General features: G+C 41.3%; 1 protein-coding gene across 3 annotated transcripts in view; it reads left to right on the top strand.

Annotated features, from left to right (window-relative positions):
• LOC122541735 (gastrula zinc finger protein XlCGF17.1-like) overlaps positions 1–25,141 on the top strand; it is a 47,115-nt gene that overhangs the window by 14,747 nt on the left and 7,227 nt on the right. Inside the window, exon 2 of one of the 3 annotated variants that reach the window (XR_006309664.1) lies at positions 18,794–19,737. The exons of the other annotated variants lie outside the window; for them this stretch is intronic. The gene's annotated coding sequence lies outside the window, so the exon portion shown is untranslated. Of the gene's footprint in view, positions 1–18,793; positions 19,738–25,141 lie in introns of those variants that run through there. 3 annotated transcript variants of the gene reach the window in all.

The following is a 25,141-nucleotide window of genomic DNA, read 5'->3' as shown; positions in this document are numbered from 1 at the left end:
CCTATTCCTGCCCTCACTAGCTCGTAGCACCGGGAGTAATCCAGATATTACTACCCTTGACGACCTCCTTTTTAAATTTCTGCCTAATTTTCTGTAATCTCCCTTCAGAATCTCAATCTTTTCCCTTCCAATGTCTCACTAGCTCGTAGCACCGGGAGTAATCCAGATATTACTACCCTTGACGACCTCCTTTTTAAATTTCTGCCTAATTTTCTGTAATCTCCCTTCAGAATCTCAATCTTTTCCCTTCCAATGTCATTGGCCCCTCTCCCCCGTGAGAACATTCTGCACCCTCTCAGACATCCTTGATCCTGGCACCAGAGAAACAACACACCATTCTGCTTTTTCTCTGCTAGCCACAGAAACGTCTGTCTGTACCTCTGACTGTAGAATCCCCTAACACAATTGATCTCTTGTAAACCGATGTACCCCTCGTTGCGTTAGAGCCAGTCTCAATACCAGAAACTTGGCTGTTCGTGCTACGTTCCCCTGAGAATCCATCATCCCCTACATTTTCCAAAACAGCATATCTGTTTGAAATGAGTATATCCACAAATGACTCCTGCTCTAGCTGCCTACCTCTTTTAGCCTTCTTGGAGTTAACCCATCTATGTGACTGTATCTGAGACTTTCCCCCCTTCCTATAACTGCCATCCATCTCATACTGTTGCTGTTGCAAATTCCTCATCGCTTCTATCTGTCTCTCCAACCGATCCACTCGATATGATAAGATTTGTGTCCAACAGCATTTATGGCAGCTATAATCCGCAGTAACCCTTAAACTCTCTTTAAACTCCCACATCTGACAAGAAGTACATATCACTGCAAAGGCCATTTTTGCTCCTTCACAATCTACAGACCCAGAAAATAACACCGTCTTATTCCTCTACAAACACTGCCCCAGGTTAAATTAATAGCTGTGGCTTATATCTTAAGTTTAATCAAGGGACTTATCTCCAAAAACATATAATCAAGAAAGAATCGACTATACTCTCTTCATTCTATGCTGTTGGAGAGACTTAAAACAACAATTAACTTATCTGATTCTGTGCTGTGAACTTCGCCCAACAGTTCCTCCAAGAATATTGCTTCTTCATTGTTTAGTGTATTTTGAGGCACATTAAATGCCACAACATCTGTATTTGATTCCTCACTCTGTGGGGCAGTAACTAATACCTGTTTCTCTCGTTCATTCTCCCTGTTATAATAAGGTCACATATTCATGTGACAGTTTTTTCTTATCCGGTTTCTTTACCAGATAGTATATCTGATTCAACTTTTTCTCAATTTGATAGGGATCACTGAACCTGGCTTTGAAGGGATCTCCTATCACTGGTAAAAATACTAATACGTCATCCCCACGGGAAAACGTCCGCACCTCAGAGATTTTATCTGCCACCTCCTTCATTCTATGCTGTGCTTACTTCAGGTGCTGTTTAGCTAACTCACTAACTCAATTTAATCTCTCCCTCAGCTTTGATACATAATCCAAGTGTAGGACCTCCGACTTTGGTCTTGTCGATTTTAATTAATTTCAACGGCCCTCTCACTTCACGTCCGAATATTAACTGGAAGGGAGTAAACTGAGTAGATTCATTTGGGACATTTCTAATGGCAAACAATATGAATGGGATACCTTTAAACAGGGTATTCAGGGTCTGATGCCACCTTTATAAAGCTCCCTGGGATTCAGGATGATTTAAAGTGCTGTGTACCTTCGCCATGCATGACTTCCTTAAACAGTCTAGCAGTAAAATTAGACCATGGTCTGACTGAATCTCTCTGGGTAGCCTATACCCCATGAAGAAAGCTATTAACTCCTCTACCACCCTTTTTGCCTTAATACTGTGTAACGGAATTACCTCTGGAAATCAGGTAGACACATCCATTATGTTGAACAAGTTCTGGTTCCCACTTTTAGTTCTTGGGTGGAGACCTACAATTATAACCTATGTAAAAGGTTCTTCGAATCCGGGAAATAGCAACAAATTTACTATTGCCTGTGGCTTACCGACCATTTGGAATGTATGACACGTTCATCAAAAGTTAACCACATCCTTGCGCATTCCAGGCCAATAGAAATTAATCTGAGTCTTCCCTGCCCTGAGGTAACCTTCAACAGGTATTTCATGTGCTACCCATAACACTTCCTGTCTATATGTTACCGGCAACACAATCTGGTGCACTTCAGCCCATTTCTCCTCTGCATTAACCTGTTGTTGTTATCTCCATTTTTATCTTAGGACTCTGTCTTTCAGATAATAGACCTCTGGAATATTCTCTGCATCCTTTTCTGAGTACGCATCAACATGTATATCTTTTATTGTCTTGTCTTTCTATGGCAAGTCCCTTAGCCTTTCAGGACTAAACACTTCTGTCTGACCCGCTGCCTGGTCAGGTTTTTCCTGCACCTTTCTGTCAAACAGGGTATCTACTAACTGAACCTCAACTCTTTCATCTTTCTCTTTAGTTACTGCTTTGTGCTATGACTTATGATAGTGGGACCTTGTTACTGTATAGTCTGGGAAAATACCAGGATAGTTTTCTTTTGACTCCTCAGTTCCTTGGGCTTTTCTACAAGGGGTGTCACTCCCACCTTAGACTGTGCTAAATCGTTCCCAAGAACAAACTGAATTCCTGGAACTGACACTCTGTCAATCACTCCCACTGTTACTTCTCCAGTCTTGAGTTGGCACGCCAACCTGATCTTACAGAGAGGAACATTAAATTTCTGTCCATCTATCCCACAAATTACCTCTGTCTTGGGTAACAGGTCAGAAAGAGTGCAAATTTGTTCATCTCTTACTATTCAAGACCAGTTAGATCCTGTATCTCTCAAAATTATAACTTCTTGCCCTTCTACCCCTGTTCGTTCTGAGTAGACTTTACCCACAGAGGCAAATTCTTTATTCAAATCAGGCATTAACTCCATATCAAGCCCCTGCCTAGGCTGTGCACTCTCCAGCAGCTCTTCAAATTTTCTTGGGGTTTCTTTTACTACTTTCACTAATGCCACTGACTTAGCTTCTTTTGCCATATCTTTTCCCACAGTGCCTTTCTTTAACAACCAGCACTATGACTTTACATGTTACACTTTACCACAGTGGAAACATCTGAGGCTTTTTACCTCCTTTCCATCCTCTTGGGCTTCTTTTTTATTCTGTGGTAAACACTTACCAAGAACAAAGGAAGTTTACAGCCCAGGAACAGGCCCTTCAGCCCTCCAAGCCTTAGTCAATCCAAATCTACTGTCTAAACTTGTCACCCAATTCCTAAGCATCTGTATCCCTCTGCTCCCCACCTACCCATGCATCTGTGCAGATGCATCTTAAATGAATCTACCGTACCTTCCTCTGCTGCCAACGTGTTCCAGACACTCACCATCCTCTGTGTAAAGTACTAGCCGCGTGTATCCCCCATAAACTTTCCACCTCTCACCTTGAAAACATGACCTCTCATTATTGAATCCTTCATTCTGGGAAAAAGGTTATCTCTATCTACCCTATCTATACCCTTCATGATTTTGTAGACCTCAACCAGGTTCCCCGTCAATCTCCTTTTTTCTAATGAAAACAAACCTAACCTACTCAACCTCTCTTCATAGCTAGTGCTTTCCATACCAGGCAACATCCTCATAACCCTTATCTGCATCCTCTCCAAAGTGTCCACATCCTTTTGGTTATGTGGCGACCTGAATTGTACACAGTATTCTAAATGCGGCCGAACCAACGTCATGTACAAGTTTAACATGACCTGCCAGCTCTTATACTCAGTACCCCGTCCAATGAAGGCAAGCATACTATATGCCTTCTTGACCACTCTATCCACCTGTGTAGCAACCTTTAGGGTACAATGGACCTGCACTCCTAGATCTCTCTGCTCATCAACATTTTCCAAGGCTCTTCAGTTCACTGTATAGTTTGCTCTAGAATTAGATTTGCCAAAATGCATCACCTCACATTTGCCAGGATTGAACTCCATCTGCCACTTCTCTGCCCAACTCTCCAGTCTATCTATATTCTCCTGTATTCTTTGACAGTCCCTTATGCTTTCTGCTGCTCCACTAAGCTTCATGTCATCTGCAAACTTGCTGATCATACCAACAGTGCCCTCTTCCATATCATTTATGTTCATCACAAACAACAGTGGCCCCAGCTCTGATCCCTGTGGAACACCGCTGGTTACCTTTCTCCTTTTCAAAGAAACTCCCTTCAACTGCTACTCTCTGTCTCCTGTTGCTCAACCAGTTCTTTATCCACCTAACGAGAATACCCTGCACACCATGTGACTTCACTTTCTCTATTAGTTTACCATGGGGAACCTTACTAAAGTCCATGTATATGACATCTACAGCCCTTCCTTCATCTATCAACTTGGTCACTTCCTCAGAGAACGCTATTAAGTTGGTAAGGCACGATCTCCCCCACACAAAATCATGTTCCTATTACTGATAAGCCCATTCTTTTCTAAATATAAATAGATCCTATCCCTCAGTACCTTCTCCAGCAACTTTCCCACCACTGACCTCAGGCTCACTGGTCTGTAATTACCCAGAATATCCCTACTACTGCTCTTGTAGATGGGGACAACATGAGCAACCCACCAGTCCTCTGGCACCTCACCTATGTTTAAGGATGCCATAAAGTTATCTGTCAGGGCCGCAGCTATTTCCTCTCTCACCTCCTTCAGCAACCTGGGATAGATCCCATTCGGTCCTGGGAATCTGTCCACCTTAATAACCTCTCGCCTACCCAACACATCTTCCCTACTTATGTTAATGTGATTCAGACTAATCAAATTTCTATCTCTAATCTCAACATTCATCACATCCCTCTCCTGAGTGAACACTGATGCAAAGTAATCATTCAGAATCTCATCCATTCTCTCAGGTTCAGCACACAGCCTTCCTCCATTATCCTTTAGTGGACCAATCCTTTCCCTAGTTATCTGCGTGCTTCTTATATAGGAATAAAATGCTTTGGGATTCTCCTTAATTCTGCTCGCTAAAACTATTTCATGACCCCTTTTAGCCCGCTTGATCCCTCGTTTAAGACTGGTCCTACTCTTCCGATATTCCTCCAGGGCCCATTGTTCTTAGCTGCCTGGACCTTATGTACGCTTCCTTTTTCATCTTGGCTCATCCTACAATTTCTCATGTCATCCATGGTTCACAAATCTTGCCTTTTCTGTCCTTTGCCTTCAACGGGACATACCTATCCTGCACTATCTTTAACCAATCTTTGAAAGCAACCCACATATCAAATGTGGACTTCCCTACAAATAGCTGTGTCCAATCTACATTTCCCAGCTCCTGCCTAATTTTGATATTATTGCCCTTGGCCCAGTCTTCCCTTAGGATCACTCTCAATCTTTATCTATGGGTGTTCTAAAACTTAGAGTTGTGATCACTGTTCCCAAAGAAATCCCCCACTGCAACTTCTACCAACTGGCCTGGATCATTCCCCAACATCAGGTCCAATATGGCCCTGTCCCTCGTTGGACTATTGAGGTACTGCTCTAGAAAACTTTCCTGGACGCTTCTTACAAATTCTACCCCATCCAGACCTCTGACGCGAAGTGTATCCCAGTTAATGTTGGGAAAATTAAAATCTCTCATCAACACTATCCTATTGCCTCTACATCTTTTCAAAATCTGTCTACCTATTTGTTCATCTACCTCACACTCACTGTTGGGAGGCCCTGTAATACAGTCCCTATTCCTGATGAAGGGTTTTTTCCTGAAACGTCGATGTTCCTGCTCCTGTCCTGCTGTGCTTTTCCAGCACCACTCTAATCTAGACTCATATACCCCCAACAATGTAACTGCACCCTTCTTATTTCTCAGCTCCACCCACAATGCCTCACTACTCAAGCCCACCATAGTGTCCTCCTTTAGCACAGCCATGATATCATCCCTGACCAGCAATGCAACTCCACCCCCTCCCCACCCCCTTTACTTCCCTCCCTGTCCTGTCTGAAGCATCTATATCCTGGAACATTTAGTTGCCAATCATGCCCTTCCTTCAACCAAGTTTCTGTGATTGCAATAACATCATACTCCCAGGCACCAATCCAAACCATAAGTTCATCTGCCTTACCCACTATACTCCTTGCATTAAAGTAGATGCACTTCAGGCCACCAGTTCTTTTGTGTTCATCTGCTCTCCACCTACTCTTCCCCTTATTAATGCTGTCTTCATGGTTCTTACAGTCTTTCCACCTCGCTGTCTACTTGTCTTCTCTTCTGGTTCCCAGCCCCCTGCCACATTAGTTTAAAACCTCCCCAACTGCAGTGCAAAAACTCCCCCAAGAACATTGTTTCCAGTCTGGTTCAGATGTAGACTGACTATTTTGTAATAGTCCAATGTCCTTTACTCTTTGTTTCATAGTATAGGATCTCCCCTTCTCCAACTACTATCGCTCACAGAATGAAATTCTGGCCGGAAGCTTGTCTTATGCATCAACATGTATTCATCTGCTAACTCTGCTGCTCTTCTCACTTCCTGAACTTTCTGTTGCTCCACATGATTTCTTATCACCTTTGGAAGTGCTTTTTTAAACTCCGCCAGCAGAATAATCTCTCTTCAAGCCTCATGGGTCTTATGTATTTTTAAGGCCCGCACCCATCTCTCAGAATGACCATATTTAATTCTTTTGAACTCAACATAAGTCTGACCTGGTTCCTTCTTTGTTTCTGAACCACTATCCATATGCTTCTGGTAACAATTCATAAGCACTTAAAATAACCTGTTTGACCTCTTCATAACCTCATCTGACAGCGTGGTAAATATCTCACTAGGTCCGCCTACTAGCTTAGTCTGAACTAGCATTACCCATAAATCCTCGGACCACTCCGTCTGCCTAGCCATTTTTTGAAATGAAATAAAGAAGACTTCAATATCTTTCTCATCAAAATGTGGCAGAGTTTTGACATATTTGTGTATATCACTGCCTTCTCTTTTAATCTCCATCCTGTTAACTTGACTGTGTTGACTCAGTCACAACTTCTCAAGTTCTAATTCTCTCTCTTTTTCTCTCTCCCTTTCTTCTCTCTCTTTCTCTTTCTTTTTCCTCTCTCTCTTTTCTCTCTCTTTATCTTCAAATTACAATTGAGGAAAATATAATTAAAGTTTTTCTAACTCTACTGCATTTGTCTGTTTCTCTGAAACACTTCGGTGTTTGAGTAATTCCCTTACAATTTCCGCTTTATTTTTGTCCTTCGTCAAACCTAACTCCAAGACCTTTGCTAATTCTAAGAGTATGATGTTTTCTTTTCATTCTCAACTTTCTTGGCAAATTTGGGAATCATCTTCAAACCTCTAAACCTCTTTAGTAATTATAAGAGCCATCTCTCTCAGTTTTACTTTAACCAAACACAAGTAACCAAAATTAAACTAATTGTCTCACCTATGTTTTCTTTAAAGATCTCAGACACTAACTGGAAAATGTTTAAATCTACTGGTCTTTCTTCATACCCAAAATCTATTCAAATCTGTCCAAATCTCACTGGATCTGTCTAAACCTGTCCAAATCACTGTTGTGAGCCCCCAATCTGTTAGGACGGGGGGTAAACCCTTCTGCTAATTTAAACCAGACACATAGAAAAGCTCACTGCACCTCATAATCTGTAAAACTTTGAGTGATAATGAACTACCAAATCCCACTATTTAAAAAAAAATTAACAATTTATTTCCAAGAAAAGAAACAACTATCTACACTGTAATCATCCTTTGTCTGATCAGTTTATCTGGCTCCCACTCTACAACAATATACTGATCCGATAAAACCATCCCCATGTAAGTTTTACAAAAAAATCAAATTTCAAAATCAGTCAGCTGTGTCGATTCTCCTCTGTATTTTCCTTGGTCATCTTTTCTTCGGTCGTCATAGATTTCACATGAAAAAGTACCTTTTAGAGGGGGTTTCTGTGGTGTTTGTGGTACTCTTTGCCGCTCTGGGTAACTGTTCAAATTGCTTGTTTTTCTATACCCCAAAACGTCAGATCATCTCATTGGTTTGATGTCATCGAAACAGTAAAATTCAATTTGATTGGATTTTGGTATCTTGGGGGCATATTTTAACTGATTGGCCGAATTCAAATTGTTGCGTAACATAGCAACACAGCTCTGTTATTTGGTTCACATCCAAATGTAACATTTTAAAATTTTTCAGCACACTCTGTGATTGTTAAGTCCATGCCTGCTTTCACTCTCTCTTAAAGGTACAGTACACACCTGCAACTTCATAACATCATCCTTCCTATAGCATTTGTATCGTGGAACATTAAGTTGCCAGTCCTGTCCATCTCTGAGCCATGTCTCTGCAATTGCTATGATATGCAAGTCCCATATTCCTAACCATGCCCTGAGTTCATGCGCCTTCCCTGTTCAGCCTCTTGCATTAACTTAAAACTGCATTTATTTCATCAGTCCTCCCTTGTTCTCTGCTCTGTTCCTTGTGCCCTGACTGTTTGATTCACTCTTTTTCCCAACTGTACCAGCCTCATATTGATCTCTCTCCTCACTATTTCCCTGGGTCCCACCCCAAACCTACTAGTTTACTAGGGTGGTAGGTGCCTGGATTGCATTGCCAGCAGAAGCAGGCACGGTAGATTCATTTAAGATATGTCTGGACAGATGCATGAGTAGGTGGGGAGCAGAGGGATACAGATGCTTAGGAATTGGGCAACAGGTTTAGACAGAGGATTTGGATTGGCTCAGGCTTGGAAGGCCGAAGGACCTGTTCCTGGGTGGTAAATTTTCTTTGTTCTTTAAATCCTTCCGAGCAGCGCGAGACAGTCTCCCTCCCAGTATACTAGTCCCCATCCAATTCAGGTGGAACTTGTCATTCTTGTACAGGTCACCTCTACTCCAGAAGAGATTCCAATGGTCTAGAAATGTGAACCCTTCTCCTCTGGACCAACTCCTCAGCCATGCATTCATCTGCTCTATTCTCCTATTTCTACCCTCACTAGCTTGGAGAACTGGGAGTAATCCAGATATTACTACTCTCGAGGACCTTCCTTTTAAATTCCTGCCTAACTTTCTATATCCTCCCTTCAGAGTCTCATTTGTTGCCCTTCCCATGTCGTTCGTTCCAATGTGTACAGTGACCTCCTGCTGGTTCCTCTCCCCTTTGAGAACATTCTGCACACTCTCCGAGATATCCTTGATGCTGGCACCAGGGAGGCAAACAGCATTCTGATGTTTTGCTGCTGGCCACAGAAAATTCTGACTGTGCCTCTGACCAGAGAGTCCCTAACACAATTGGCTGCTTGGAACCCACGTATTCCTCATTACATTTGAGCCAGTTTCAATACCAGAAACTTGGTTGTTCATGCTATATTCCCCTGAGAATCCATCACTCCCTACATTTTCCAAAACATCATACTTGTTTGAGGTGGGGATAGCCACAGGAAACTCCTACACTACCTGCCTACCTCGCCTGGAGTTAACCCATCTATGTGACTGTCTCTCCAGCTTTTCCTCTTTCCTGTAACTGCCATCCATCATATCCCCTCACTCTTGTAAGTTCCTCATTGCCTCTAACTGCTGCTCCAACCGATCCATGTGATCTGACAGGATTTGCAACCAAGCACACTTCCTGCAGACATAATCATCAGTAACATGGAAACTCTCCCCAAACTCCCACATCTGACAGGAAGAACACATCACTCTACTAAAGGCCATCTTTGCTCCTTCACAATTTACAGACCCAGAAAATAACACCATCTTATTGCTGCAAAAAAAAAGTGCTCCAGGCTAACTTGGTACTTATGGCTTATATTTTTAAAATTTAATCGAGAGACAGATCCCAATTAAACATATAATCAAGAAAGAACCCACTCTACTCACTACAGTAGACTTACAGCAAGGTTACACATTACCTGTTCCTCTGCTGTGAGCTCTCCCACACAGGTTCCTTCAAGGTCAGCTGTGAGTTTCTCTGTTTGTTAATTTTTCCTGGACATACTCTGATGAACTCAAACAGCAAAGGCAGTAACTATGCAGATTAACTGCTATGTCAGTTAGCAGTGTAAGTTTCTTTCTCTCTCCTTCACTGATCATGTGGCCGCTACCTTTTGTCTGACTTTGTCCTTTTAAAAGTGTCGTTGTTTTGGTCTTTTTCCCCCCGAAGTTCCAAAACATATAAAACACTAATTACTGCTCCTGGAATTTGAGGAAATCACCTCCGACACCTAAAATACCTCAAAAAAAGGAGCAGCTCTTACAGCCACAATTTTTTTCTGTCCTTCACTTTGGAGTGATGCTGTTGAAGAATATGTTTAAGGTTTGTTTTCCTGAATGTTTTAAGATTTTTATGACTGTTTTGAATCTCTAGATATCTTGGTTTGTGACTTTTTTGTTTTTGCCTTTTCTGTAATAAACTTTTCTTCTCTTGATAAACTCTACAGCTGCATCACTGAATGACACAAGGTCGGTTAATTTAAGTAAAGATCCATCAAATCTGGTTTCATTCTGGGATCTGACTTGTCCAGTAGAACCATCAGCGAGAATCATAAATTAAGTCAATAAGGACATTCCTTTCTCCAGGTTGGGAGATCTGTAAGAAATTTGTTAATGATGTCAAAAATTCTGGAGAGATGTATGGAATATTATAGGATTAACTCCCGTCTTTCACTTATGAAGAAAGTATCTTGCGTTGACAAGTACAGGACAGCATAGGCCTGTTATTGTTGCCAAGGACATGCTTCTTTCACGAACTCTGAAACTTAATAAGGTGGGGAATTCTCATGAACTAAAAGTAAACGAACCATCTAAGAGCAAGTTCAACAGAATATCTCAGCAAGCGATGAGCCAGAAAATGATTTCATGCAATTCTGATAAATATTGGTGGGACAGATTTGAGTGACTGATTTCAATTTATGTGTTTGAAGTCTGCTCCACTTCCTTCACTACAATGAATGCAAGGAGGGAGATGGACTGTTCACAGTGTGTGTCTTTAGTGGCTGAAAGGTACTGATTACAATTTACATTTCTGATTGAGGAGAGCAGCTGATTACAATGTGTGTGTATGCAGTGAGGGTAAGAGCGTGATTGTAAAGCCTGCAAGTAAAGTCGGGGAGCCGACTGTTACAATGTGTGTTTGTGTGCACATTTTAGATATAGGAGCAGTAATTAGGCCATTCAGCCAGTCGAGTCTGCTCTACCATTCAATCAAAAATAGGTTTTTTCAACCCTATTCTCCTGCTTTCTCTCCTTGACCTTTGATCGCCTTGGCAATCAAGAACCTCCATCTTAAATATACTTAATGACCTGGCCTCCACAGCCTTTTGTGGCAATGAATTCCATTGTTCACCATTGTCTGGCTGAAAATGTTTCTTCTTATCTCCATTCTAAAAGGTCTCCCCTTCACTCTAAGGCTGTGCCCTTGGGTCCTCGTCTCCCTGACCAACAAAAACATCTTCCCAACATCCACTCTGTCCAAGCCACTCAGTATTCTGTACGTTTCAATTGGATTTCCTCATATCGTTCCAAACTTCATCCAGAATGCTCAAACATTCCTCATATGTTAAGTTTTACATTCCTGGGACCATTCTTGTGAACCTCCTCTGAAGTTGCTCCAGGGCCAGTACATCCTTCCTACGATATGAGGCCTAACACTGCGCACAATATTCTAAATGTGGTCTGACCAGAGCTTTATAGAGGCTCAGAAGTACATTCCCAGTTTTGTAGTCAAGCCCACTCAAAATAAATGCCAACATTGCATTTGGTTTCCTAACTACTGACTCAACTTGCAAGTTTACCTTGAGAGAACTCTGGACTAGAATTCCCAAGTCTCTTTGGAGATTAGATTAGATTCCCTACAGTGTGGAAACAGGCCCTTCTTCAGACTTCTGAATTTTCTCCCCATTTAGAAAATAGTCCATGTTTCTATTCTTCCTACCAAAGTGCATGACCTCACACTTTCCTGAGTACTCCATGTGCCACTTGTTTGCCCACTCTCCTAACCTAGCAGAATGTGATGACTGAAGATCAGAGATCAGAGTCAAAGAATGTGGTGCTGGAAAAACACAGCCGGTCAGGCACAATCCAAGAAGCAGGAGAATCGACATTTCAGGCATATGACCTTCATCAAAACGTCGATTCTTCTGATCCTTGGATGCTGCCTGACCGGCTGTGCTTTTCCAGCACCACACTCTTCGACCCCACTCTCCTAACTTGTCTAAATCTTTCTACAGCCTCCATCTGTGGGAAGCTAGAGAAATGATTGCTGAGATATTTGTATCATCGATAGTCACAGGTGAGGTACTGGAAGACTGGAAGTTGACTTTCGTGGTGCCACTGTTTAAGAAGGGTGGTAAGGACAAGCCAGGGAACTATAGACCAGTGAGCCTAACGTTGGTGGTGGGCAAGTTTGTTGGAGGGAATCCTGAGGGACAGGATGTACATGCAAGGACTGATTAGGTACAGTCAATATGGCTTTGTGCATGGGAAATCATGTCTCACAAACTTGATTGAGTTTTTTGAAGTGGTAACAAAGAGGATTGATGAGGGCAGAGCGGTAGACGTGATCTATATGGACTTCATTAAGGTGTTCAACAAGGTTCCCCATGGGAGACTGATTAGTAAGGTTAGATCTCATGGAATACAGGGAGAACTAGCCATTTGGATACAGAACTGGCTCAAAGGTAGAAGAGAGAGGGTGGTGGTGGAGGGTTGTTTTTCAGACTGGAGACCTGTGACCAGTGGAGTGCCACAAGTAGTGCTGGGTCCACTACTTTTTGTCATTTACATAAATGATTTGGATGTGAGCATAAGAGGTACAGTTAGTAAGTTTGCAGATGACACCAAAATTGGTGGTGTAGTGGACAGCAAAGAAGGTTACCTCCGATTACAATAGGATCTTGACAGATAGGCCAATGGGCTGAGAAGTGGCAGATGGAGTTTAATTCGGATAAATGCAAGGTGCTGCATTTTGGGAAAGCAAGTCTTAGCAGAACTTATACACTTAATGGTAAGGTCCTAGGGAGTGTTGTTGAACAAAAAGACCTTGGAGTGCAGGTTCGTAGCTCCTTGAAAGTGGAGTCGCAGGTAGATAGGATAGTGAAGAAGGCATTTGGTATGCTTTCTTTTATTGGTCAGAGTATTGAGTACAGGACATTGGTTAGGCCACTGTTGGAATATTATGTGCAATTCTGGTCTCCTTCCTATTCGAAAGATGTTGTGAAACGTGAAAGGGTTCAGAAAAGATTTACAATGATGTTGCCAGGGTTGGAGGATTTGAGCTTTAGGGAGAGGTTGAACAGGCTGGGGCTGTTTTCTCTGGAGCGTCTGAGGCTGAGGGGTGACCTTATAGAGGTTTACAAAATTATGAGGGGCATGGATAGGATACATAGACAAAATCTTTTCCCTGGGGCCAGGGAGTCCAAAACTAGAGGGCATAGGTTTAGGGGGAGAGGGGAAAGATTTAAAACAGACCTAAGGGGCAACTTTTTCACACACAGGATGGTATGTGTAATGAATGAACTGCCAGAGGAAGTGGTGGAGGCTGGTACAATTGCAACATTTAAAGGCATTTGGATGGGTATATGAATAGGAAAGGTTTGGAGGGATATGGGTCGGGTGTTGGCAGATGGGACTAGATTGGGTTGGGATATCTGGTCGGCATGGACAGATTAGACTGAAGGGTCTGTTTCTCTCCTGTACATCTATGACTCTATGCCTCCTCAATGCTACCCATCCCTTGACTATCTTTGTATCATCTGCAAACTTAGCCAGAATGCCCTCAGTTCCTCCATCTAGATCAGAAATGTATAAAGTGAAAAGTTGTGGTCCCAACATTGAGCCATGCAGAACACCACTTGTCACCAGCTGCCATCCTGGGAAAGACATTTATATCCCCACTCTCTGGTTTCTGCCATGCTAGCACCTTGTCTCTAACTCAAGGCCCTTATCTTACTCAGCAGTCTCCTATGTGAAGCTATTATCAAAGGCCTTCTTGAAGTTATGGTAGATAACCTCCAATGGCTCTCCTTGGTCTAACCTGCTTGTTACCTCCTCAAAGAATTCTAGTAGATTTGTCAAGAATGACCTCCCTTTGATGAAACCATGCTGAGTTTGCCCTATTTTACCATATACTTCCAAGTATTCAGAAATCACATCCTTCACAATGGACTCCAAAATTTTGCCCATAACCAAGATTAGGCTAATCGGCCTGTAATTTTCCATCTTTTGCCTTACTCCCCATTTGAACAGGGTGTCATGTTAGCAATTTGCTGGTCCCTGCAACCCTCCCTGACTCTAATAATTCCTGAAAGATCACCACTAATACCTCCACTGTCTCTTCAGTTATCTCCTTTAGAACGCTCGGGTGTAGTCCATCTGGTCCAAGTGATTTTGGGCTCTGTTCCCCAAGAAGGACATAATAGCCCTGGAGTGGGTTGAGTGGAGGTTCATGAGAATGATCCCTGGAATGAAAGGCATAACGTATGAGGAATGTTTGAGGATTGTATGTCTGTACTCAGTGGAGTTTCAAAAGATTGGGGGGAAATGGGGATCCAATTTATACTTACAGAATACTGAATGGCCTGGACACAGTGGATGTTGGGAAGATATGTTCCATTGGCAGGAGAGACAAGGACCTGAGGGCACAGCCTTAGAGTGAAGGAAAGACCATTTGGAACAGAGATAAGGAGACAGTGGAGAATCTATGGAATTCAATGCCACAGAAGGCGATGGAAGCTATGTCATTGCATATATTTAAGATGGAGATAGATAGATAGATTCTTGATTGTCAAGGGGATCAAGGTTTACAGGGAGAAAGTGGGAGAATGGGGTTAGAGGCTTACCAGCCATGATTCAATGGCGGTGCAGACTTGATGGCTAAATGGCCTAATTTTTGCTTCTATGTCTTATGGTCTTAAGTTACATGTTGGTGGGTTAGATAAAGCACTGGGAAATCGGATATAGGAAAACATTAAATTTTGTTAAACTGGTAAAAAAAATACATAGTAGAGGCTAAAAAGCTACACTAGAATGTTGGAGGTTGGTTGAGAAGGAAGTGCCAGATCTTCTTAACCATTTACTTGTAAAGGTAAGGTTTACTTGCATAGGCCAGAAGCTGGAGGTAAAGAAGTTACAGTATTAAGAAATATGAGATCATTTCAGTCTTTGATGTTGAGAGATGAGGAGATATGGAACTCAGAGGACTTTGTCAGGAAAACTGCTAGTGCGTGGAATTCATGGTGAGACAAGAGGTGCTCCATTATGTAGAATGAGGTTGGAGTGTCCAGTGAAAAGTAGAGAAGTGGTGGTAGGAGCACTGGAGAAACTCTTGGCTCCAGGAATACAATTTGTCCTTGGTAACAATATAACTGGATCATAAGTAAGAATGCTGTTTACTGTGGTTGGAAAGTTAGTGGAAAATCAGGCTACTTAGGTATTACAGGAAGTATATCTTGGGATCTTTCCTGACTGCATCACAAAGCCACCAGTTGAAACATGAGGACAAATCAATGAATTCAGATAAGAAAGTTGAAGTAGAATTATCAGAGACCACATTTAATTGAATGGTTGAGACCAAACAGGAACAGGTAAGAGGACAAAGTGGATAATTTTAGTTCAGAGAAATTAACTTGAGTTACAACAGAAAGATGAAAAACTGAAGCAATTGTATCAAAAGGTGTAAGGAGAAGAGAATCTGAGTGTATTCCTGAATGTTACCATCTTAAAATGATGTCTTGATGAGGAAATGGAGACCGTTATATATTCTGTCCATATCTGTATATGGACAGAAGTTCATCATAGAACATAGAACAGTACAGCACAGAACAGGCCCTTCAGCCCACGATGTTGTACCGACCACTGACCCTCATGTATGCACCCTCAAATTTCTGTGACCATATGTATGTCGAGGAGTCTCTTAAATGTCCCCAATTACCCTGTCTCCACAACTGCTGGTAACGCATTCCATGTTCTCACAACTCTCTGTGTAAAGAACCTGCCTCTGACATCTTTCCTCCAACCAGCTTGAAACTATGACCCCTCATGTTAGTCATTTCTGCCCTGGGAAATAGTCTCTGGCTATCGACTCTATCTATGCCTCTCATTACCTTGTATACCTCAATTAGGTCCCCTCTTCTCCTTTTCTCCAATGAAAAAAGTCCGGGCTCAGTTAACCTCTCCTTATAAGATAAGCCCTCCAGTCCAGGCAGCACCCTGGTAAACCTCCTCTGAACCCGCTCCAAAGCATCCACATCTTTCTTATAATAGGGCGACCAGAACTGGACGCAGTATTCCAAGTACGGTCTAACCAAAGTTTTATAGAGCTGCAACAAGATCTCACGACTCTTAAACTCAATACCCCTGTTAATGAAAGCCAAAACACCATATGCTTTCTTAACAACCCTGTCCACTTGGGTGGCCACTTTAAGGGATCTATGTACCTGCACCCCAAGATCCCTCTGTTCCTCCACACTACCAAGAATCCTATCCTTAATCCTGTACTCAGCTTTCAAATTTGACTTCCAAAATGCATCACCTCGCATTTATCCAGGTTGAACTCCATCTGCCACCTCTCAGCCCATCTCTGCATCCTGTCAATGTCCCGCTGCAGCCTACAACTGTCAACGACACCTCCAACCTTTGTGTCATCTGCAAACTTGCTGACCCATCCTTCAATCCCCTCATCCAAGTCATTAATAAAAATTACAAACAATAGAGGCCCAAGGACAGAGCCCTGTGGAACACCACTCACCACAGACTTCCAGGCAGAATATTTTCCTTCTACTACTACTCGCTGTCTTCTGTTGGCTAGCCAATTCTGTATCCAGACAGCTATGTTCCATTGAATCCCATTCCTCCTGACCTTCTGAATGAGCCTACCATGGGGAACCTTATCAAATGCCTTGCTAAAGTCCATATACACCACATCCACAGCTCGACCCTCATCAACTTTTCTAGTCACATCCTCAAAGAACTCGATAAGGTTTGTGAGGCATGACCTGCCCCTCACAAAGCCGTGTTGACTGCATTTAATCAAGCCATACTCTTCCAGATGGTCATAAATCCATGATGTATTAGCAATAGATTATCGAAAGGTATTGCGGGTAGCACATGAATAAGCAGTAGGAGGTCATTTAGGGGTAAGAAAAAAATCAAGCGAAAATACAAAACTATTTTTTTACTGGACCGGACGATATAAGGATGTAGTTGAATTTTGCCATACATGTCAGGTAATTGGAAAATCTCAGGTAGTAATAAAACTAGCACCTTTAATACCCATTTATGTGTTTGAGAAACCTTTCACAAGAGTCTCAACTGATTGCATAGGACCCCTACCTAAAACAAAAAGTGAGAATCAATATTTGTTAACAATAATGGATGTGCCCACTGGATTTCCAGAGACATATCAGAAGCATATCACAGATAAAAGGACTATAGAAGAGTTACTCAAATATTTCACTAGATACGGACTACCCAAAGAGATAAAATCAAATCAAGAGTCAATTTTTACATCAAAATTATTCAGGGAAGTTATGGATACCTTTGGAATAACACAAATAAAATCCACTGTGTGATATCCAGAATTGCAGGGAGTTCCAGAAAGGTGGCATCAAACTTTAAAGACCACGCTGAGAGCTTATAGTCGAGACTATCCAGATGATCGGGATAAAGGAATTTCATTCGTACTTTTTGTCATGAGGGATGCACCAAATGAATTGACCAAATTCAATCTGTTTGAATTAGCTTTTGGGCATAAGATGAGAAGACCACTGAAATTAAGGAAAGATTGGTGAGTCAAAATTCAGTGACCACATTTTCAGAGTATGTGTCAAATTTTAGGGAACAATTATATCGAGCGGGAAAGTTCGATGTTTAAAGAATTGCAGCATATAATGAAGCAGGAAGCAGATAAGTCAAAAACTCTCAATTTTGCTAATGGAGATAAATTGTTAGTGTTACTTCCAGTGATAGGTGAACCTTTCAAGGTTTTGTGGACCTTATCTAATAGAAAGGAGATTGAGTGAGGTGAACTATTTGATAAGGACTCCAGATAAAAAGAAGTCTCAGAGTGTGTCATGTGAATATGCCAACAGTATTTTGATAGGGAAAGAAAGCAAATGGACAATATGTTACTGGTTACAACACAAAGTGAGGAACCAAATTCAGAGGATGCTGAATTATACATTCCTCAAATTAAATTGGACAATGCAAAGGTTGTCAAAAATTGGGATAAATTACTGAGTTACCTTCCAGAGGAAAATCGAAATGACCAGAAAGAGTTATTACAATCACGTGGGGAGAAATGTGGGAATAAGCTGGGAAGTACTAATCTAATTATGCATGATGTAGATACAGGAAATGGTGTTTCAATTAAACTACACCTTTATGGGTTTAAACCTCTAAAGTTGGCACAGGTTCAAAAAGAGATTGAAACATGTTCCAAAACAACATAATTGAAGTGAGTTGCAGTGACTGGAGCTCACCCATAGTAACGGTACCAAAACCCAATTGTTATGTGTGGACTATCGTAAAGTCAATGCATAGTCTGATTCATAACCAATTCCATTTTTGGAAGACTATATTGAGATGGTGGGACTAGCAACGTTTATTTGTAAGTTGGACTTACTCAGATGATACTGGTAGACATTTTTATCTGAAAGAATGAAGACAATTTCAGCTTTCATCACACCAAATTGGTTATACCAATTTAAATTCATGCTATTTGGTTTGAAAAATGCACCAGCCACATTTCAAAACTAACCCATAAAGTCATTTCTAGATTACTCAATTGTGTGGTATACATCAATGACCTGGTGATATTTTAGGTACACATGGAAGGAACGTTTGCAGCATTTATTGGAATTATTTGATCGACTTCGGAAGGCAGGCTTCATGATAAACCTGGCAACGAGCGAAATCACCAAAGTCTAAGTCACCTTCCTGGACCATGTTATTGGACGTGGACAAATGGACTCACGGAGTGTGAAAACAAAGGTTATTGAGGAGTTTCCCATACCATCAAAGAAGAGAGCAGTACTACTATTCCTGGGATTGAGTGGGTTTTATTGGAATTTCATATAGAATTTTAGCAGTGCGATTACTCCACTGAAAGACCTATTGAAGAAGCGCAGAAAATTTCATTAGACAGCAGACTGTCAGAAGGCATTTGACAGCTTGAAAGCTGTGTTAAACATTGCCCCAGTGTTACACAAAGTCTATAATGGTGGCTGTCAATACGAGTGATGTGGCTTTTGGTGTTGTACTCTTACAAGACGACAACAAGAAGATAAAAAGAACTATTGGATATTTCTCCAGGGAATTGAATATTTATCAACAGAAATATTCCACAATTAACAAGAAGACCTTGAATTTGGAGTTAGTGTTTCAACAAAAAAAATGCAACATTTATGTTGCTAGTATTGTGTCTGAGACAATTGTATATTCTGATCATAACCTATTAAACATTTTGGAGAAATTTAAGGACAAAAATTCCAGACTATTTAGATGGGGTTTATTACTGCAACCATTTAATTTGAAAATTATATGCATGGCAGGATAAGAAAACATAATTGCCAATGGTTTGTCACGACTTGGATAGAGAAAGATGAAGGCGTTTGGTGGCAGGAGCGAAGGGACTGAAATAGAATGTAATAGTGAATACTGAATTAATAGTGAATACAAATACTGAACTACAGAAGCAATCATCCCAACACCCAGAAACAAAGCTGCATTAGAACATTATTTCAACAAGCCACCACACACTGCAGCACAGAAGAACTATGAAGAGCAGAGGAAAATCACCGAAACAGTGTATTCAAAAAGAACGGGCACCCAATGAATACAGTCCATTGAATTTTCAGCAATGAACCCAAACAGGCAGACAAAACGCATCCAGAAACTGTAGCCACTCTTCCCTACTTCGAAGACATCTAAGAAATGACTGCCAGACTACTCAGACCCTTGGCATCATGGTAGCCCACAAACCCACCAACACACTAAAACAGCAGCTAATGAACTTGAAAGATCCTATACAGACAATAAGCAAAACAAACATCATTTACAAACCTTGCAAGAACTGAAGCAAACACTACATTGGACAAACAGGCAGAAAACTAGCCACCAGGATACATGAACATTAACTAGCCACAAAAAAACATGACCCACTCTCACTAGTAAAATTACATACAGATGACGAAGGACACCACTTTGACTGGGACAACACATCCAACCTATGACAAGCCAAACAGAGACACGTATAAGAAGCATGGCATTCCAACTGGAACTCTATCAACAGACACATTGATTTGGACGCCCATCTACCACCCTCTGAGAAAAATAAGAGGAAATGACATCACCAACCTAAGGAAACCTGAACACAAATAGAAAGCGGGTCATAACAGCAGTGCTTTAGAGGCTTACTGTATGGTGTCGAAATGTCTGAAAAAAAATGAACCTTGCAGTTCAGCGTGCAAACTTCCATCCAGAACCTCAACCTGAGCTACAAATCTTCTCAAAATTTGGTAATAGTGAATGCTTGCACGCTTGGTGTCAATGTAATATATATGGGTTCTGGTGTACTAATGGAGTAAGATTACAGGTTTGAAAATGAAGCCATCTTTGTATATTGATGAGGGAGGCTGATGATGCTGTCACTTTAAAAGGTTTTTTGAAGAGAGGTTGTAAATGCAGAGGTACCGAGAAGCCGAGGGAGTTAAACAGTTTTACCATAGGAAGAGGAGTAGGCAGTTCTCACAGTTCAGGTTTTTTTTCAAGTTTTTTTTAGCTGTAGCAGTCACAAGAGTCCAGAAGAGTTGAAAGCTTCAGTAAAGGATTCCTCTGGCTTTCTCTGAAATCTCTCTTTGGATGTTGTTCCCTCCTGCTTGTAAGAATCTGTGTTTGAATTTAACTTTTTGCCAAGGGGTCTGCTTATGGGATGTTACAGTACTGAAACAGTTAATTAGAACAGGTATCCCTGCTTTTTGAATGTTTGCTTTATGCCAACTCGCTTTTACAAAAGACCTACATTCGTACCTGTTTTTGCTAACCAAAAGAAAATTTTCACTTTTATGAAAAAGCGGGTGCAGCGAGAGTGGCTCCTTCCCCGGAAGTGTTAATAGATGACCCGCTTCCTCTCTCTCCTACACCCCACTCTTCTATACCTCCCACCACCCCAACCTCCGATGACTCAGCCTAACATACCATCATCATCACCACCACCACCACCACCACCTCTCAGCCATGCAGTGTGCTTTCTGCCTTCCTGATTCTGGTCAGTGAAACAAAACTGTACATGTGTTATTTCTACTTTTATATAGGCTGTGTATTTATCATATCATTCCTGCTTTTAATGTACACTCATGTTACTTGAAGTTTTGTCTGTTATTTGGTATGATTTGGCATGTTTTGTTTTGGGTCTGGGAATACTCAAAAAATTTTTCCATGTAAATTAATGGTAAGTACTTCTTTGCTTCATGCCATTTTTGGGTTACGAAAGGTTTCATAGGAATGCTGTATTTTCGGATAGCGGGGTTTACCTGTAATTGTTACTGTATCAGGTCGGTTATGTTTTTCAATAGTTAATTTGAAATTCTACTTTCTTTTGTTTGTGTTTCAACTGTAAATAAATTTTGTTTTATTTAAAGCTGAGTGGTTTGACCAATTGCATCACACCTGGAACACCCACTTCACATCTACTTTTAAAATAAGAAAAAAGAGGCTACCTTCTTAAAATATTTTGAGGGGGTATGGCCTGGTACATAACAAAGTCTGGATTAGAGTGGTCCTGGAAAAGCACAGCAGATCAGGCAGCATCCGAGGAGCAGGAAAATCGACGTTTCGGGCAAAAACCCTTCATCAGGAATAGTACATTAGTCCAGAAGTGGCCTCACCAATATCCTGTAAAACTCAATATGACTTCCCAACTCCTATATTCAAACATCTGCGCAATGAAGGTATGTGTGCTAAATGCCTTCTTAACCCCCTGTGTACTGGTGATGCAAATTTCAAAGAATTATGTACCTGAACCCCTAGGTCTCTGTTCTACAACACTCCACAGGGCCTTACTATTAACTGTATAAGTAATATACTTGTTTGTATTACCAAAGCGCAAAACCTCACGTTTATCCAAATTAAACTCCATCTGCCACACCTCAGCTGATTGACCCAAATGATCAAAATGTATTTGTAATTACTGTCCTCTATACCATTAATTTTGGTGTCATCTGCAAACTTACTAATTATGCCTTCTATATTCTCATCCAAATCATTAACATAAATAACAAACAAAAGTGTAACCAATACCGGCCACTTTGGAACACTTCTGGTTACAGGCCTCCAGTCTGAAATACAATCCTCCATCTCTCACCATAAAGCCAATATTGTATTCAGTTGGCAAGCTCACCCTGAATCTTTTGTGATCTAATTTTTTAAATTAGTTTCCCATATGCAACCTTGTCAAAGGCTTTACTAAAGTCGAAGTAAACAACACTCTGGCCTCATCAATCTTCTTGGTTACTTCCTTGAAAAACTCAACCAAGTTTGTGAGACACGACTTCCTTTGCAAAACCCATGCTGACTATCCCTAACAAATCCTTGCCCCCACACCCCCTCCCCCACCATGCATATAAATCTTACACTTCATAATCATGTCCAAAATGTATCCATCACCGATGTTAGATTCACAGGTTTCCAGGCTTCTCCTCACAGGTTTCCACTCACAGCCTCTCTTAAACAATGGCACAACATTAGCCACCCTCCAAGTCCTCTGGTACTTCACCTGTATTGATAGTTTATAAAAATATTTCTGTTAGGAGCCCCAAAATTTCCTCCCTAATTTCCAACAACATCCTGGGTACACTGAGAGTCAGAGTCAGAGTGTATGGAAACAGTCCCTTCAGTCCAACTCGTTGATGCTGATCAGACATCCTAAATAAATCTTGTCCTATTTGCCAGCATTTGGCCATTTCCCTCTAAACTCTTCCTATTCATATACCCATCCAGATAAAATTCCCAAATTCAAAAGGTATCAGCCTCCATCACTTCCTCTGGCAGCTCATTCTATACATGCTATCCTCTGAACGAAACACTTGTGCCTTAGGTCCCTTTTAAATCTTGCCCCTCTCACCTTAAAACCTATGTCGCCTCAGTTGGCTCCCCATCCTGGGGAAAAGACCGTGTCTGTTCAACTCTATCCATGCTCCTCATGATTTGATAAACCTCTTTAATGTCACCCATCAGCTTCAGACGCTCCAGGGAAAATAGCCCAACCTATTCAGCCTCTCCCTATAGCTCAAACCCTCCAACCCTGGCAATATCCTTGTAAATCATTTCTGAACACTCACATTTCACAACATTTAGCAGGGAAACCAGAATTATATGAAGTATTCCAAAAGTGGCCTAACTAATATTCTGTAGAGCTGCAACATGACTTCCCAATTCCTCTACTCAATGCACTGATAAATAAAGGTAAGCATTTCACTAACCTGTCGACTTGGGACTCTACTTTCAAGGAACTGCAAGGACCTGCACTCCAGGGTCACTGATCAGCATCACTCTCCATGACCTTACCATTACTAATCAGTTCCTGGAGATTTACTTACCTTTATCTTTTCTAAGACTTCTAGCATTACTACTTCTTTAATGTGAACTGTTTTAAAAACATCAATATTTATTTCCGAGTCCTCCAGCCTCCCATTTCTTTCTCAACAGTAAAAACCGACATGAAACATTAATATCTTACACATCTCCTGAGGCTCAATGAAAAGAGAACCACGTTGATCTTTAAGGGGTCATACTCCCTCTCAAGTTACTCTCTTGTTCTTAATGTATTTGTAGAATTCTTTCGGATTATTTTTAATCTTCCCCATCAAGGTTATCTCATATCCCCTCTTGGCCCTCCTGACTTCCTTCTTAAGAATGTCCCAACATTCTACAAGAGATTTGGTTGTATGTAATATATGATTCACTTTTATTTTTGACTAGAACCTCAATATCTTTAATTATCCATTGTTTCCTAATCATACCAGTCTGGCCTTTCACTCTAACAGGAACATAATGCCTCTGAACTCTCATATCACTGTCTTTCATCCCTTTACCTGTGAACGGCCTCCTTCAATTACCTTTTGAAACTCCTTGTTTCATACACTTAAAATTTTCCTTTCTCCAAATAAGAACTTTAAATTTTATGGAAGATTTGTCCTTTTCCATAACTATTTTAAAACTAATAGTATTACGATCACTAGTCCCAAAGTGTTCTTTAGTCACTTAACCTGCCTTATTTTTAAAAAGAAAGTCCCTTTCCCCTCTCCCCCTAAACCTATGCCCTCTAATTCTGGACTCTCCCGAACCCAGGGAAACGACTTTGTCTATTTATCCTATCCATGTCCCTCATAATTTTATAAACATCTTTAAGGTCACCTCTCAGCCTCCAACGCTCCAGGGAAAACAGCCATAGCCTATTCAGCCTCTCCGCTTAGCTCAATCCTCCAACCCTGGCAACATCCTTGTAAATCTTTTCTGAACCCTTTCAAGTTTCACAACATCTTTCTGATAGGAAGGAGACCAGAATTGCACACAATCTTCCAACAGTGGCCTAGCCAATGTCCTGTACAGCTGCAATATGACCTCCCAACTCCTGTACTCAATACTCTGACCAATAAAGGAAAGCATACCAAACGCCTTCTTCACTATTGTATCTACCTGCGACTCCACTTTCAAGGAGCTATGAACCTGCACTCCAAGGTCTCTTTGTTCAGCAACACTCCCTAAGACCTTACCATTAAGTGTATAAATCGTGTTAAGATTTGCTTTCCCAAAATGCAGCACCTCACATTTATCTGAATTAAACTCCATCTGCCACTTCTCAGCCTATTGGCCCATCTGGTCAAGATCCTGTTGTAATCTGAGGCAACACTCTGCTGTCCACTACACCTCCACGACACCTGCAAACTTACTAACTGTACCTCTCTTGCTCACATCCAAATCATTTATGTAAATGACAAAAAGTAGAGGACCCAGCACTGATCCTTGTGGCACTCCACTGGTCACAGGCCTCCAGTCTGAAAAACAACCCTCCACCACCACCCTCTGTCTTCTACCTTTGAGCCAGTTCTGTATCCAAATGGCTAGAACTCCCTGTATTCCGTGAGATCTAACCTTGCTAACCAGTCTCCCAT

The sequence above is a fragment of the Chiloscyllium plagiosum genome, chromosome 38 (assembly GCF_004010195.1).
Source record: "Chiloscyllium plagiosum isolate BGI_BamShark_2017 chromosome 38, ASM401019v2, whole genome shotgun sequence".
NCBI classification, from domain to species: Eukaryota; Metazoa; Chordata; class Chondrichthyes; order Orectolobiformes; family Hemiscylliidae; genus Chiloscyllium; species Chiloscyllium plagiosum.
The sequence above is the reverse complement of the archived record's forward strand: the minus strand, read 5'-3'. Positions and strand labels throughout refer to the sequence as shown.